This window comes from Berghia stephanieae, chromosome 2, assembly GCF_034508935.2.
Source record: "Berghia stephanieae isolate SIO BIC M18660-M18661 chromosome 2, UCSD_Bste_1.3, whole genome shotgun sequence".
Lineage (NCBI taxonomy): Eukaryota > Metazoa > Mollusca > Gastropoda > Nudibranchia > Aeolidiidae > Berghia > Berghia stephanieae.
The window spans coordinates 71,393,031-71,408,030 of NC_088361.1; the positions used below are offsets into that span (position 1 = coordinate 71,393,031).

A 15,000-nucleotide genomic window follows, 5' to 3' on the forward strand; every position below is an offset into this window, starting at 1 on the left:
ATTTGAATTAATAAAGTATATATTATTATTATTATTATTATTATTATTATTATTATTATTATTATTATTATTATTATTATTATTATTATTATTATTATTATTATTATTATTATTATTAAAAATGTTTAACTTGAGAGAGAATTCCCGTTTTGGAACATCTCAAATAACAAATTTAAATTGGTAGTTCAAACTTTTAAAGAGGAAGGTTGAATTCTCTTAAACAGTTCTACTCTAGAACGACGCGTATTTAAAGAGTTGGTCAGAAAACTCGTCCTTCGAATATCAATCGATTTAAATGACCCTCATCTTAGCAAAAACTCTCAAACCACCTGGGAACTTGGCAGCATTCTGAGTATTTAATGATAAGCATATTAATATCAATACAAAATACGTTACCGTTCTAAATTTGACATTAAAGAACAACAAATATTATGAACATTTGTATAACAGTACATTTCTGCAGATTTAACATGCTCTTTGCGCTTCACAATGTTTCACATCCCCCCCCCCCCCTCAACTGGTCATATGGAACCATATTTCTATTTCATACAGTACCAGAATCGAGTGGGGGTAAAGTGCCTTACCCAAGGACCCAACGTCGGGACCAACATTTTCCACACTCACCAATTCGGCCACTGACCATGCTAAAATTGCTTGCAATTTGTGACAAGACGAGCCACAGAAATGCTTAGGGGCCAGCCTGCTAGACAATGGTTGTTATAATAGTTGAATAAAAATTTTAAAAACTCAGAAAAACAAACAAACAAAAACAAACAAAACAAAAACAGAAATCGAAAGACCACAAAGAGGAAGCATAACACCTCCAGTTAAAATCCGTCTTTGATATGTGGAATAATGTCATGAAATCCGAGTTGCTAATGTCTACAGCGATGGAAGTGAGGAGGGAACTTAAACATTTGTTCATCAAAAAGTTGATAAACTAAGATACAGAGCACCTAAATATTCTAAAAAGTGATTTTACATATCATTGTGATTCTTTTAAAAATTACCGCGCGCGCGATGATTGAATTTCAATTCTTTTCCAAACTTGATTGAAGAATATCGACAAAATACATTTCCTCAAACAACATTCAGTATTCAGTATAATGAGTTTGACAAAGTAGAGGAACCGTGAAAAAAAAAAAAAGAAAAATGTAATGAAACATTTCTATTATTGACATATTTAAGATGGACTTCAGTAGTTTGGACTGTTAGTCATGTGTGGGGAAGGGGAATATGACACCTATCTTCTTCCCAGTACTAAATTCGGCATTGATACAAATGTATATGACTTACAGTTAAACATCTGAAAACCGCTATGTCGGAGTCAGGATATATTTGGTGATATTCAATCATTGTCGGTATAACAAAGAGTTGTATAATGTATTTGATATTGCCTTTGCCTGCAAGTTAAGTGGCAAAAAGCGAGGTTGGTGTATTCGTAGGTGTATTAGCGAGGATTGACTGTGTTTTTCTATACCTCAGGGGTAATATTTGTGTTAGCGCCAACAAACATTTTATCCCTTTTGGCGTTTGTGTACGAGTCAATTAAAACTGGCTGGGTCGTGTGTGACTCACGTCACGTCAAGAATTTACCTGACCTGCATGGCCTTGGGATCCTTTACTCTTTTTTTTTTACAGGTAGAGGGACTAGCGTAAACGATAAAATTTATTTTAAAAGTATAGATTGCTCTGAACAGTATTTTTTTAAAAATTGTCTTCCTTTTTTTTTTTGTTCTGTTTTGTTTTTGTTTTTAATTTGTTTTTGCTTTTAGGTGGGGGGGGGGGTGTTGCTTGTTATGTTGTTGTTTTCATTTGGGTGGGTTTGTTTGTTTTGTTGTTGTTTTTATTTTGTCTGTTTGTTTTGTTTTGGGAGTTTGTTTGTTTTTTGTTTGTTTGTTTTCTTGCTAAGGTAGTTTTATAGAGCCATGCTTTAAAAAAAAGTTTTAAAATCCAACTTACTGTAATCTTGAGGTATGACAAGGAATTTGTAGGACTATGGTTCGGAACCCATTGTGAGCAGCGCAAATTTAAGACCTTTGAAAAGGCTCTTGACTTACATTTTGTCACCGTGCACAGGTGTAAATGGTCAGTATACAAAATGTAGTATAGCACTTTAAAGGTGTCAGTCAGGTCTCGTCCTACAAGTTCAGTGTTTAAGTTTGCTTGGGACTCCTTATGAAGCGCTTTGAGTACGATTAAGTGGATATTGCACTATATCTTGCTAAACTAAAATTCCGAGCATTCTACATTGTCATTGCCATCAATATACGTCACCGAAAGTGACCAATGAAAGACGTCTGTACACGAGTCCACGATACGTGCACGTCGACACCTGTCATTATTTTAAAAATCGGTGATCATTTATTTAAAAATAAAACGAACATAATATCCTTGATGACATTTTATATCTTTTGAAATTTTTATTTAAAATACATAGAAAACAATTCAATATATTGTGCCCCACAGCATCAATCCGATAATATGTCGGAATTAACTCGATAAGGAAAATTAAAATTTCATTACTAACGTCATCTACTACAGAATAAGGGTTCATTTAGCATATAAAAAGAATAGTTCGAATATGTTAGTGTAAAAAAAAGATAACATTTTGTTAAACAAACAAAAAAAAAAGCAACAACAAAAATATAAAGGAAGAGAAACAAAAAGCCAAGCAGTCAAAATCGATTTTGCTTGTATAAACACTTATCCTGATCGTCGCGCACGAGCAAGCAATGCATTTTTATGTTGTAACGTGACACTAACCTTATATTCGCCATTATATCTAGAACCCAATAAACAGTAGAAGTATTTCAGAGACAATTAAACTTTTAAAAAAGCATAAGTATATAAAAACTAATTGCTTATGGATATTTCATGGGTAAATGATACATTGATGTTTCCTAATTATAATTTGCGCATTTACAAACCATACCTGCTTCTTGGATATTTAAGTATATAATTCAGTGAATGTTTGAGGAATGCATTTTTCCGATTTATAATCAATTTTGTGGCGGGACACCAATTCATCAAAGATGATGTGGTCATTTAGAAATCTGTTGAAATTTCTGTCATATTACAGCCATAATTTTGCAGATTTCATTGTGGGTGAATTTCTTATTCATTTCCCTGGGAGACAAATAGGATGATTACTTGTGTTGAAACAAGCGACCACGTCGCGTCCGTGGAATCCCTCACTGGAGACCGATTTCTTCAACACGCACAACACCAACAATAACTCTTCTATGGTCAGGGTGGTAAAAGGATAGCCCCTCGGTCCTCACCATGGACAACTTTAAGATCGTAACTTCAACGCAGAAGGACTGTCACCAACAAAGATAGAATTACTGTCCAATCTCAGGCAAACATACTTTGTTTACAAAGACCTTGGCACCAAACATCCCTGGCATGCACCTTGTCATACAACATGGCAGCGATATTCACGGTAGTGCTATCTACGTCAAACACAAATCAATTGTGACATACAGCCAGGACATCTCTGTAAGTGAGGAGAAAATTCTCAGAATTGAAAACAGACACTTCAATGTGATATATGTCTACAAACCTCCACCAACGCCATTCAAGTGGCCAGTTACATCCACCACTAGTGAGAAACCAATGATTGTGATAGGCGACTTTAACAGCCACAGCATCAAATGGGGATACAATGATAACAACGAAGATGGAGATACTGTTGAGGAATGGGCTGACCAATATAATCTGACACTCCTCCATGACGCAAAAGACAACGCATCATTTTCAAGCTCTCGCTGGAGAAGAGGCTACAACCCAGACATTGCATTTTAGAGTCTTCTCCCCAGATGCTATGATGCTTAGACAAGTTTATTTATCTCTGCTGATATCTTGCAAATACCTAAAATTATCGTTCTGGTTCTTGCTGTTGTCAAACCAATTAAATGCATGTCGCTAAAAAAAAATTCTAAATAAGCATGAGTCGATGGATAATCTTTTGAAGAGATCACGTGAACGTTTTTAAAAGGCCCCGAACATCATAAATCTTTGAGGCTTTTTGATTCTTAAAAGCGTGATCAAACTGCTTTACCCAACAGCAACATTTAATATGTAGGACGATGCACAGACGCCCGTTATTCGACATTACAATTTATTCGACAGAGACTAAGCTGTTAACGGCCAGGTACTCATTTTACACCTGCGTACGATGAGAGAATGTGAGTAAAGAGCCTTTTTCAAGGACTCAACTGTAAGTTCAGTCTAAAACACTGGGGTTGGTTAATTACTTATATGAATGTGAATGTGTGTATGCTGGTGTATTACAATTCTGGTGATTGTACAATAGCAATAGTAATGGCTAAACATTATTTTGTTATGATCTTGGCATTGTGTAGTGAGCAGTGAACATGTGTCACCACAGCTGAACTCTTCAAAGTTTTTATGCTTTTTCTATTAATGTCAGAAAATGTTGGAAGTTGTTGTTGTTGTTGTTGTTGTTGTTGTTGTTGTTGTTATTATTATTATTATTGTTATTACTATTTTCGAACCTTTCGAACCTTTGTTTATTTAAACGGATATAGCAATAAAGTTATGTGAAGAGGATAGATAGTTCAAAGGGAAATTTACTGTCACACACATCAAGCAGCCTCTTGAAATCTAGTACGCAAGATTAAATGTCAGAAAAGTAATGATCTAAAATTGAAATCTCTTTATTTTAATACCAAAATTCCTAACCAATAAATACAACCGATTTGACCTTTGCTTGTATATAGTTTTATGTAATAAATTTAAGTCTGCATAAGACAAGGTACATGAAGGTCTATGAATCCCGATTTTAAAAATATATCAAAATTTAGTTAGAATTTGATATGTTAAAAAAAGGGAACAGTCTCTTTTGTGGTACAATATTTTTTTTGTAAAACCCAAATTCTTTCTGACATGCTTGGACCTCAAATGTTCAATTCGGGTGGTGGATTTATCAGATAATGCATGATTTAAAATATTAAAGTGCATGGGAGACAAGAATATGATTGACAAGTGACAGATCTAGAGTGGCTGTCAGATTATATAAGATCATCAGTGTATCACGATCTTGGCATTCTTTTGAATAAAAAAATACATATTGATAACACTGCGATTTCACACGGTGGATCAAAATAAAACGATTATAATTGGACTGTTTAAAATACGATACCAGAAATTGATAAACAGGGATTGTGTAATGATAATCTACAAATTTTATGCTTGAAAAGAAAGTTGCTTTTGTTTATTCTCTTTTGTCGTATCGAAACTGTTAAAAATAAGAACAACCAAAATGTTGTCAGTGCAATGCTCTTTCGCGTTAAATGAATATGACTTTATCACGAATCGAATTCATTTGAATTAATCTCGTCATTTATTGACATTGTCGGAATTTACCAACTACCCTACCTGACCTACAACGTTTTCCTTTTTGTCTGCCTGACAAAAGCACCATATTATAAGCTTAACATTTTTATCGTTAACATGTCTTGACCATGGAATTAACGTCAGGTTTTACCATATTTTTACATTTGTATTTGATTGACCAGTCGGAAGTGTGTATGTAGGGATGATGAATATCATAAAATATCTGAAGGGGGCAGCGTGGCTCAGCGGTACGGTCTTTGCTTCGTATCCAAAAGGTACCGACAACCCGCCTCGTTGTGCGGCCTTGAGCAAGTCACCTCGCCCTAGCTCACTTTGCGGCGCTGCTGCGGCTGACGCCTGGGTTATTCCAGTTTTCCCTTGGGATAGACCCTAAAGACAAATTTCCCCTTGGGGATGAATAAAGGGATTTTTTTTTTAAATGACAAAACGATATCTAAGGACCGGGCACTCAGAGTAACAAATTTGATAGAGAAAAATATGTTTCATGAGAAAATGGGCCCAAAGATGAAACCGGCATTTAGACGCCGAGCACTCAAGTTTAAGAAAATAAACAATATACAAGGAAGATGCCATTTAAATAAGAAGTAACCATAATTCGTTTCACAAAGGCCTTCTTATAATTAGCTGTTAAAGCACGACTGATATCGTGCTTGTTGATATATTATCTATACAAAAACATAATGCGATATAAATTAATGCAGCAAGCACTCGAACGCATTGTTTTCATATTGATAAATTCATTAATTAATTGTGGTTACGAGACGGTCCTGAGGGCAGGGGATGACTTCAAGGAAAGGATCGACAAATTATAGCTGGAGGGGCCATCATATGGTTCTCTATTATTTCCTTATTTAATGCAATTTTTATTGCTCTGGTTACATTATTAAACCTTTTTAAACTTGGGAATTTCTATCCGTGACACTAGAAAATAATAACATCGATTATTATTCATCATAAATTCTTTGCAAAAGACTGGGGCTATTATATGACAATGCATAGTATTAAAAAAAACGTTATAATTATTATTTTCAACGCCAGTGGAAAAATACAATCTTTTATTTGGTTAACCATGACGATATAATAAATTTCTTTTCGGATATCAAACTAACTTCATGATTTTTAAAAAAACACTTTTTGTAGTGTGTTTGAAACGTCGTTTGGATATGATGTATTCCAAAACAACCAAAAACAAATGGGGACAAAGAACAATATTATCTATTCCCGTTGATTTTGGATCGATAAATCATCATTATAGATTTCAATACCCTACAATTTCAACATTGCCGAAACTCATTTATCAATCCGTAGGCCTACTATTATTCTTGATTGATAACGTATAGAGCAACGGGTGCAGTCATTTGTTCAGCTTATCTCAATTTGTTTTATTTCTTTTATACGATAATACTCTCTCACAGAACCTATCACTACTTGACTCATTTGAAGCAATATACATTTAAATGTTCAGGTGCTTCAGTTCGTTTTTTCTTCTCCCTATTATTTCAAACAATACTGTTGAGAATAACAAAAATAGCATTTTCCAAACAAATAAACAGCAAATTTGACCCTCTAGGAGAAAAAAAAACCTCACACCATTTATGGTATCTCTATATAATTTTTCATATTGTTCATCGAATAGTCTAAAGTCAAACAGATAGCGTTGCCATAAGCCATTCGCTTTTGTATTGAAAGTTGGTTGTTTCAAACCTCTCTGAACACGCTGGAATCTCTCGTCACTCTCATGTCAAAAAACTCTCCAATATTGTGTTATCGTAAACGGACCTTAAACTGAAGATTCGGCTTTTTAACAACTTGATTTATTTTTTTTGGTGGGGGTGGCGGGGGCGGGCGGGGGGGGGGGGGGGAGCGTACGATCAAAGCTTAGACGATTCCGTGGAAATTACTAAAAATGCTGTGTGTTTAACTGGCCAAATTACTTTTGATACAATATGCATACCTTTAAGCAGAAGGATTAGTTTTTCATAGCCTTATAACACTCTTAACGTACATTCACAGTTCGAGCATAAGTTTTGGGTAAATCCTAAAAGCAATGTTTTTGTCACTATGAACAAGCCGAACGGGCTGGATATAGGCTCGTGATATCAAACTGGTACGGTAGTTTTCCATAAATGATTCAGACATATATTCTTTAAAAAATAAACTTAAGATAAATATATAGCTGATCATGTATTTGGTCTTGTATTTGAAATCCCAAAATCTTTAAATTTTGGTATTTCTTTTGACATTTCCCGAGATTCAATAATAACAAAAGAACTTTTATATATATAACAAATAAAACAAAACAAAACAAAACAAATCAAATACAATTAGTGAATAGGTAAAATTGTGACTTAAAGATTAAACACGAAGTTTGGTTCCGAAGAATCCTCCCAAGACCCTTTTTGGGCTTTTTTTAACTTTCCAAAATTTGGCCAAGTCTGATTTCGTGGTTTATACACCAGACAGCATTACGGTAAGGGAGGGGCGATACTTAGCTAATCAAACAAGACATCATCCCAATATATAAAAGAAAACACAAAACAAATAAACTAAAAAACAAACAAACAACGTAACAATTGTATATCTAGTACGATTTATGATCGCAAAGAATTGAATTTGGTCAAATCTATACAATTAAATCCAGGTACACTACAGCCGATCGTTTGTGGACAGGATGGCCCGAAAAAAATATTTCTCGCGTATCATGGGACAAAAACCACTATCGACCAATGCCAGTATATAAAAACTTTTAAAACGTCCTGTGCTGAGACTAAAAAGAAAGATTTTTCCTCTTTAGAAAAACGAAATGAACTTTGTTTTCAAAAATCTTTTTCCAGATATGACCAGCTTTACCCATTTTTTTTTCTTTTTGTTTATTTGTTTGTTTGTTGTTTTTTTTTTTTTGTTTCTCTTGTTATTATTTTTTAAAAACTGAAATCGACATCACAGAAATGAGAGCATAATAAATGTCATTGGAATCAAAATAAATGTGACAAATATCCAAAGAGAGTACATACGACTTATGAACGAAGGAATACGTGAACCTTTGACAGAAAGAAGTCACAGATTAACGAATGAATCTATTGACCAAATAATTAAAATATTATCTGATAAAAAATATTATTTCATTAAACATAAAAATATCGAAGCAAACCCTAATCGATTTACATTGAGTGTCGAGAACAATCAGCTCTACATCATCAATATATCACTATAATATAATATCTTTACATCTAAAGCTTCAATTAAAATTATGTGCAGATTGTAAAGCAATTTTACAAATAACTTATTGGTGGTTTTTTCCTTATATAATTTTAAGTAAAATTCAGACAGAACCGATCTGGTGCAGATCTGTGATTTTATTGGGTGGGAAGGATGGGGGGGGGGGGGGGGTAGCGATTATGTAAGTTAAAATAGAAAAAAGTTTTGATGGCTTTAAGTTGAAATGCCTCAAGTTAAAATCGATGCAGTAAGTTTGGTTTGATAAAAGTCACATGCGGTACAACGATTGTTTTGCCTAATGTCTCCAAAGGCATAACCTTTTAGGCATAACCTGTTTAATGTTATTTATTGTTTTGACGCCCTCGAATTGTTATCTTTCGCTCTCAACATACAAATAAAAATTACGATTACCAATGTAAGTTACAATATAATTTTCCTTAGGTCTAAACTATCCTGTGTTTTATCAGATGCTCTCTCAGATTAAGAGAAACAGCACCTAATCACTGTCATGTTGTCTTTAAATGCTTAGATAAACAAGGCACCGTTGTCACTAAAATAACACAAACTGTTGCTGTGGTGTCGTGTTTGTTGATTTTTTCATGCAAATTTTGATATTCTAATAAATTAGAAGCAAACCTGAACTAGATCAAAACATTCTTAACAAAATGGGTCATTAGTTGAGACAGCCATTAAAAAAATTATATGCATTGCTCAATTGCATATTAAAAACAACCAATATACAGCTAATAAATGTCTACAAATTTACATATTAAAATATTTCGAACAAATAAGATAATAGGTACCTACAAATTTAAATATTAATATATTACGAATAAATAAGTTAACCTATTAATTTAAATATTAACATTTTGAAGAAATAAGTTACTAGATAGCAAAAAAAATAGATATTTACCCCCGTGCACATTTTATGAGTTCACGTTGATATTAAATTATATTGAACAAATAAGATACAGATACTACCTACAAATTTAAATATTTACACATTTCCTCGGTTACCTACAACATTATCCATATGATCCACAATAGTCACTGAAGAAATGTGTGAAACTTAAAATTGTTTAACTATTAATCCAAACTAATTATAAGAAACACCCCCAGGGAGTGAGTAGGTAATCCAGTGAAGGCATTTAATGATCTAAGAATTGAGTCAGGACCGTCACTATGTTGTGGGACAACAAAAACTTTCTAGCCTGTCGTCTGCCATTGAAAGGGTCGATTGATTGAATTCTTTGGAAGACATTGGCCATTGTTGTCAAATCAAACGGGATAAACAAAAGGAGCAGCGATAACAGCGTGCTCTACCAACGATAAATAATGTGTAGGCCGTGAATGGGAGATAAATATTTCAAATGTTATCAATTAATACACACATGTAAACACACAGAGAGAGAGAGAGAGAGAGAGAGAGAGAGAGAGAGAGAGAGAGAGAGAGAAAGAGGGGAGAGGGAGATAGAGTGTGAATTATATTTGAATTTCCTATTTCTTTACTGTTCTCCCCCCCCCCCTCCCCTTTCTCTCTCTCTCTCTCTCTCTCTCTCTCTCTCTCTCTCTCTCTCTCTCTCTCTCTCTTCTCTCTCTCTTTCTCTCTCTCTCTGCCTCTTTCCCTTTTCTTCCCACCCTCTCTCTCTCTCTCTCTCTCTCTCTCTCTCTCTCTCTCTCTTTCTCTCTCTCTCTCACATACGCACAAAAGAGAAATGAAGAGAGGAAGTGAGGAAGAGAGAGGGAGAGAGAGAGAGAGAGAGGGTGGGGGGGGGGGGGGGAAGGAGAGAGATAGTATCAAATCTTAGAATTTGTTATTTCTTTACCCCCCCCCCCCTCTTTCTCTCTCTATCTCTTCCCCTTATTTTTTCCTCTCTCTCTCTCTCTCTCTCTCTCTCTCTCTCTCTCTCTCTCTCTCTCTCTCTCTCTCTCTCTCTTTCTCAGTTTCTCTCTTATTCACACACAAAACACACACAAACAAAAACAAATATACACATTTTAGAATACAAATGCAAAGACGCACACATTAAATCTAAACATGTTTTTGAACACATGCAAAAGATGATTTCATAGTCACACCATTCTTGAAGCCAAGTTACGCCAGTACCGATTAGTGATAAGATCGAAGACTCCCAATAACAAAATCCCAAGGATGTGTCATAAGGTCGTATCAGACAACTTCGAAAAACGGAAACTTGTTTCAAAAGAGAAAATAATCCCTAAATCAAAACAACGCAAATACGTTGTCTGATGTTCATATTTCAAAACAAACAAACAAACAAAAGAGTATTATATAGATATTTAGTCCTAAAAAAAACACGGAAAGAAATGACAGCTTTGTTTTCGCCTTTATCGGAAAATGAACAACTTTTTATTAAGACGAGGATACAGGGGGGAAATGCTTTTACATATGAACAAGAGAACGGTGCTAAGACGACACTAAAATTGTCAACCAACAACCATCATGTACCTTCATTTATTTTCACCCCAAGCATACTTTTTAACATTTTCGAAACCCATCCTATCCTAAAACAAATAAATCATATTTTCATCATTTAACCAGTAAAAAAAAACTCGTGGATTTGGTGTCAGATAAGGAAGGAGTGGAGAGGAACAATGAAAATCGTAATATAATTACTTATCTAAAGTTATACATACAGTTATACTTGCATACAGGATGCCTGTGGTCTAGTTTTTAAAAACATTTAATGTTCGTTGCCAATCAAAATGAAAACAATGACAACTTGTAAGTAGTCTACACCCTATTAAAATTGCATTAGTATTTGATTGATTTACATTTTCATTCAGCTAAGAAGGACAAGTTAAGGTCTAAAACACGGGCTCAGTTTGCTGGAAGTGAAGTCCACGAGTGAAAAGAATAAAGATTTGTCATGCTAATGGTTCCTATTGTGAAGAACGATCTATGACAATAGGGACGCTCTATATTATTTTTTTCATGTGCTCGAGGCATTGGTCAGATTGCAAAATGTGCTAAAATGACACAAATAGCAACAAGTTGTCACAGTTTTTCAAATAGTTATTTTGTTCAACTTGACCATAGGTATGTTTACAATTTTCCTTAAACAAAGCAGCGTGTTTACACAATTTATCAAAATACCCAACCGTTGGACAGTAGAAAATCGTGTGATCGGTGACTCAATTGAATGAAAACCTGAATATAGATCGCCCCCATTCAAGAAGATGAAAACCACAGCTTGGATAAGGCGAATGGACAACTATGATGTTCGAGCTAAATTTATTTGTCAGAGGTAATTTTATTTCAAAATCCGGTCCTATATCCAGGTTGTCATTTACATACATCTATTAAATGGGATATGAACATACCTAAACCAATGATACATCAAAGTCACTCAGCCAGCCTCTGAACATGCTTAAAGGTGCTCAAGTTTGTTGAGAGTCATGGCACCCAATCGAATATTGACAACATAGTGTTTGAATGTATAAAACAGAATCCCCAAACTATCAATGTTACTTTTTTATCGTATCGTATCGTATCGTTTAAGAGCAAATAGGTTCTAAAACCCTTTAAATGCTCTTTGTAACTTTTATGCATAGATACACTGTATCAATAATATAAACAGCATTCAATGCTCATTGATAACATTGAGTATTGTATTTACTAAAAGAAAAACGTGTTTTTGTCTTTTATATTGGAGAGGGTCGGGGTGGGTAATTAATCTGTTTGTTTTTGTGGGTTTTTATTTTTTTTAAATTATTTGTTTGTTTTTAGTTTGTTTCATTTTCATTGGGGGAGGTGAAATTTTATCTGCGCATATGACAATTTAATTTTGTTTCAGCATCAGGAAGAAAGAAGACAAGGGGTAGTCTTATGAATACTTTGCTAAAAGTTGCATAACAGGTTTGTATGTTTGCTCAGTAAAAAAATATAAATCACGGAGATGTTTATGATATAGAAAAGAAGTGGATCTCAGGCGTAAATTAGCAGTGACATTGCTTAACATGCAAAGTCCAACACTGACATTGCAAATAACCCACGCTAGAAAAGTCTATACACTTTATTCTTTACAATTTACAATAAAACTAACCCGCACTAATAAAATAATACACTTTACACGTTACAATTTACAATAAAACTAACCTGCGCTAGAAAAGCTAATACACTTTACTCTTTATAATTTACAACAAAATTAACCCACGTCAGAAAAGCTAGTACACTTTACTATTTACAATAAAACAACTAACTTAAACAAACAGAAAAGACGAAAGTATAAATAAGGCCAAACGAGACTGTTTTGATACCAGACGAAAAGTATGATATTATAGGATCGAAGCATAAGTTAAGAGTTTTGTTATACATAAAATTATAACAATAAAAGATCTTGATTAATCTGTGCCAACCCTAAATCATGGAAATATTATCTCATTTCGGCAACTTATTTGTCCCTTGAAGTTCTTGGTTACAGAAGTAAATATTACCGCGAAAAATGGTACGGGTATGAAATAGCAGAGTAGGGAGAAGTGGGATTCCACGGCGGAGTGGGGGGAGCGGGGGAGAATACTTTTCTTGCGTTGTACTGCAATAAAACACCGTGTGCCACCAAACAGGAAGAATGCGCTTAAGAATGCAGGTGAATGTTATGAAACCTTTTGTTTCAGTTTGAAAAATCAATAATTGACACAAGCAGATTGTTGATTGTGAAACAACATGAAATCCCTTTCTTCACACGGTTCTATCCCATACCACACTACAATACGCTGACTTCAGGAGGAAAATTTTGTGCATGGTTTATTACGTTTTGGTCTTGCGATAATGAACAATCAGAAAAGATTTAAATGGAGTGGTCCGTCATGATTTACTGATCTTATCTCAATAGTCATCGATCAACATTCATTTTTATCTGGCCTTTTGTTTGGGTGAAATATTTTGATTTGAAGGCCATAGGAGGAGGAGGAGGAGGAGGAGGAGGAGGAGGAGGAGGAGGAGAAAGCGGAGGAGGGGGGAGGAGGAGATAGACGAGGAGGAAGCGGAGAAAGAGGAGGAGGAGGAGAAGGAGGAGGAAGAAGAAATGGAGAAGGAGGAGGCGGAGAAGGAATAAGAGAAGAAGGAGGAGGATGAAGAAAAAGAAAAGGGAGGATAGGGAAAGAAGATATAATTACGACAAGAAGAGGAAGAAGAAGAAGAGGGAAAAGAAGAAGAAGAAGAAGAAGAAGAAGAAGAAGAAGAAGAAGAAGAAGAAGAAGAAGAAGAAGAAGAAGAAGAAGATGATGATGATGATGATGATGATGATGATGATGATGATGATGATGATGATGATGATGAAGGAGGATGAAGAGGATGAGGTGGTGGAGGAGGATTAGAGTAATGAGTGGAGGAGGAGAAGGAGGGGAAGGCGGTGAAGGAATAGTAAACACCAGTAACAGCAGCTACAGCAACAACTGTTAAAATGACACAAAATGCCGCAAATTGAGCTAGGGCGTGGTGACTTGCTCAAGGCCACACAGCGCAGCGGTGGGTGATCGAACTCAGTACCTTTCGGGTACGAAGCAAAGACCGTACCGCTGAGCCCTGCTGACCCCATATTGAGCCATATAAAAGCTCAAATTTGTTTGAATTTTTTCCTTTCTTGAGCACCACTGACGACAACTCACTGGGCGGTGCGCTAACCTGAAAATGACGTCTCAATACATGTCCAGTGTCGGGCATATATATATATATATTAGTTAACGATGACTACGAGTGGACACGGGATCGGCCATACATACGAGTGGTAGGTGTTGGAACGTTCCCAAGCAACCCCACTACAACAACAGACTGTCTTTAAGTGTTGTCAGATTACCCGTCTCTTTCTTACGAAGTTAGAAAGTTGGTACTTTGAGACTTTTTATTGGCTTGGGAGTCACGATTTATCGATACAATCGGGGTATGGCTTGCTTGTTGTTATCAGTAGGATGTGCCTTCACGAGTGCGTGCACGTTAAATTTAACAATTTGGGCTTCTTTTTTTTTTTTGAGCATTTATATTGCGCAATATCAACTAATGTGCTCAAAGCGCTTTACAAGGGGTCCCTGTCCAACAGCAACATTTAACATTTAGGACGGGATATGAAGCATGTTAGGCGATGTTACCATTTTTTCAGACAGATACAACGCTGTTAACGGTCAGGTACTCATTTTACACCTGAGTACGGTGAGAGAATGTGAGTAAAGAGCCTTCTCCACGGACGCAACTATGCGCCGAGCGAGGCTCGAACCCAGGATCTTTCGATCCGAAAGCGAGTGTCATACCACTAGACCACATAGCCGCACAATACAATTTGGGCTTTTCCACACAAAAAAAAAAAAAGTTTTAAAATATTATTGTCCTATTAATTCGGGGTTTTTTTTATGTCTTGTCTTGTCGTGTCATTAAGTCGCACT

The 15,000-nt window shown here is 35.3% G+C and overlaps 1 protein-coding gene across 3 annotated transcripts in view; it reads right to left on the reverse strand.

Moving 5' to 3' along the window:
• LOC144965472 (NACHT and WD repeat domain-containing protein 2-like) overlaps positions 1-15,000 on the reverse strand; it is an 82,669-nt gene that overhangs the window by 65,915 nt on the left and 1,754 nt on the right. Inside the window, exon 1 of one of the 3 annotated variants that reach the window (XM_078900844.1) lies at positions 9,515-9,906. The exons of 1 other annotated variant lie outside the window; for it this stretch is intronic. The gene's annotated coding sequence lies outside the window, so the exon portion shown is untranslated. Of the gene's footprint in view, positions 1-9,514; positions 9,907-15,000 lie in introns of those variants that run through there. One more of the 3 variants, XM_078900843.1, reaches the window with a different exon arrangement.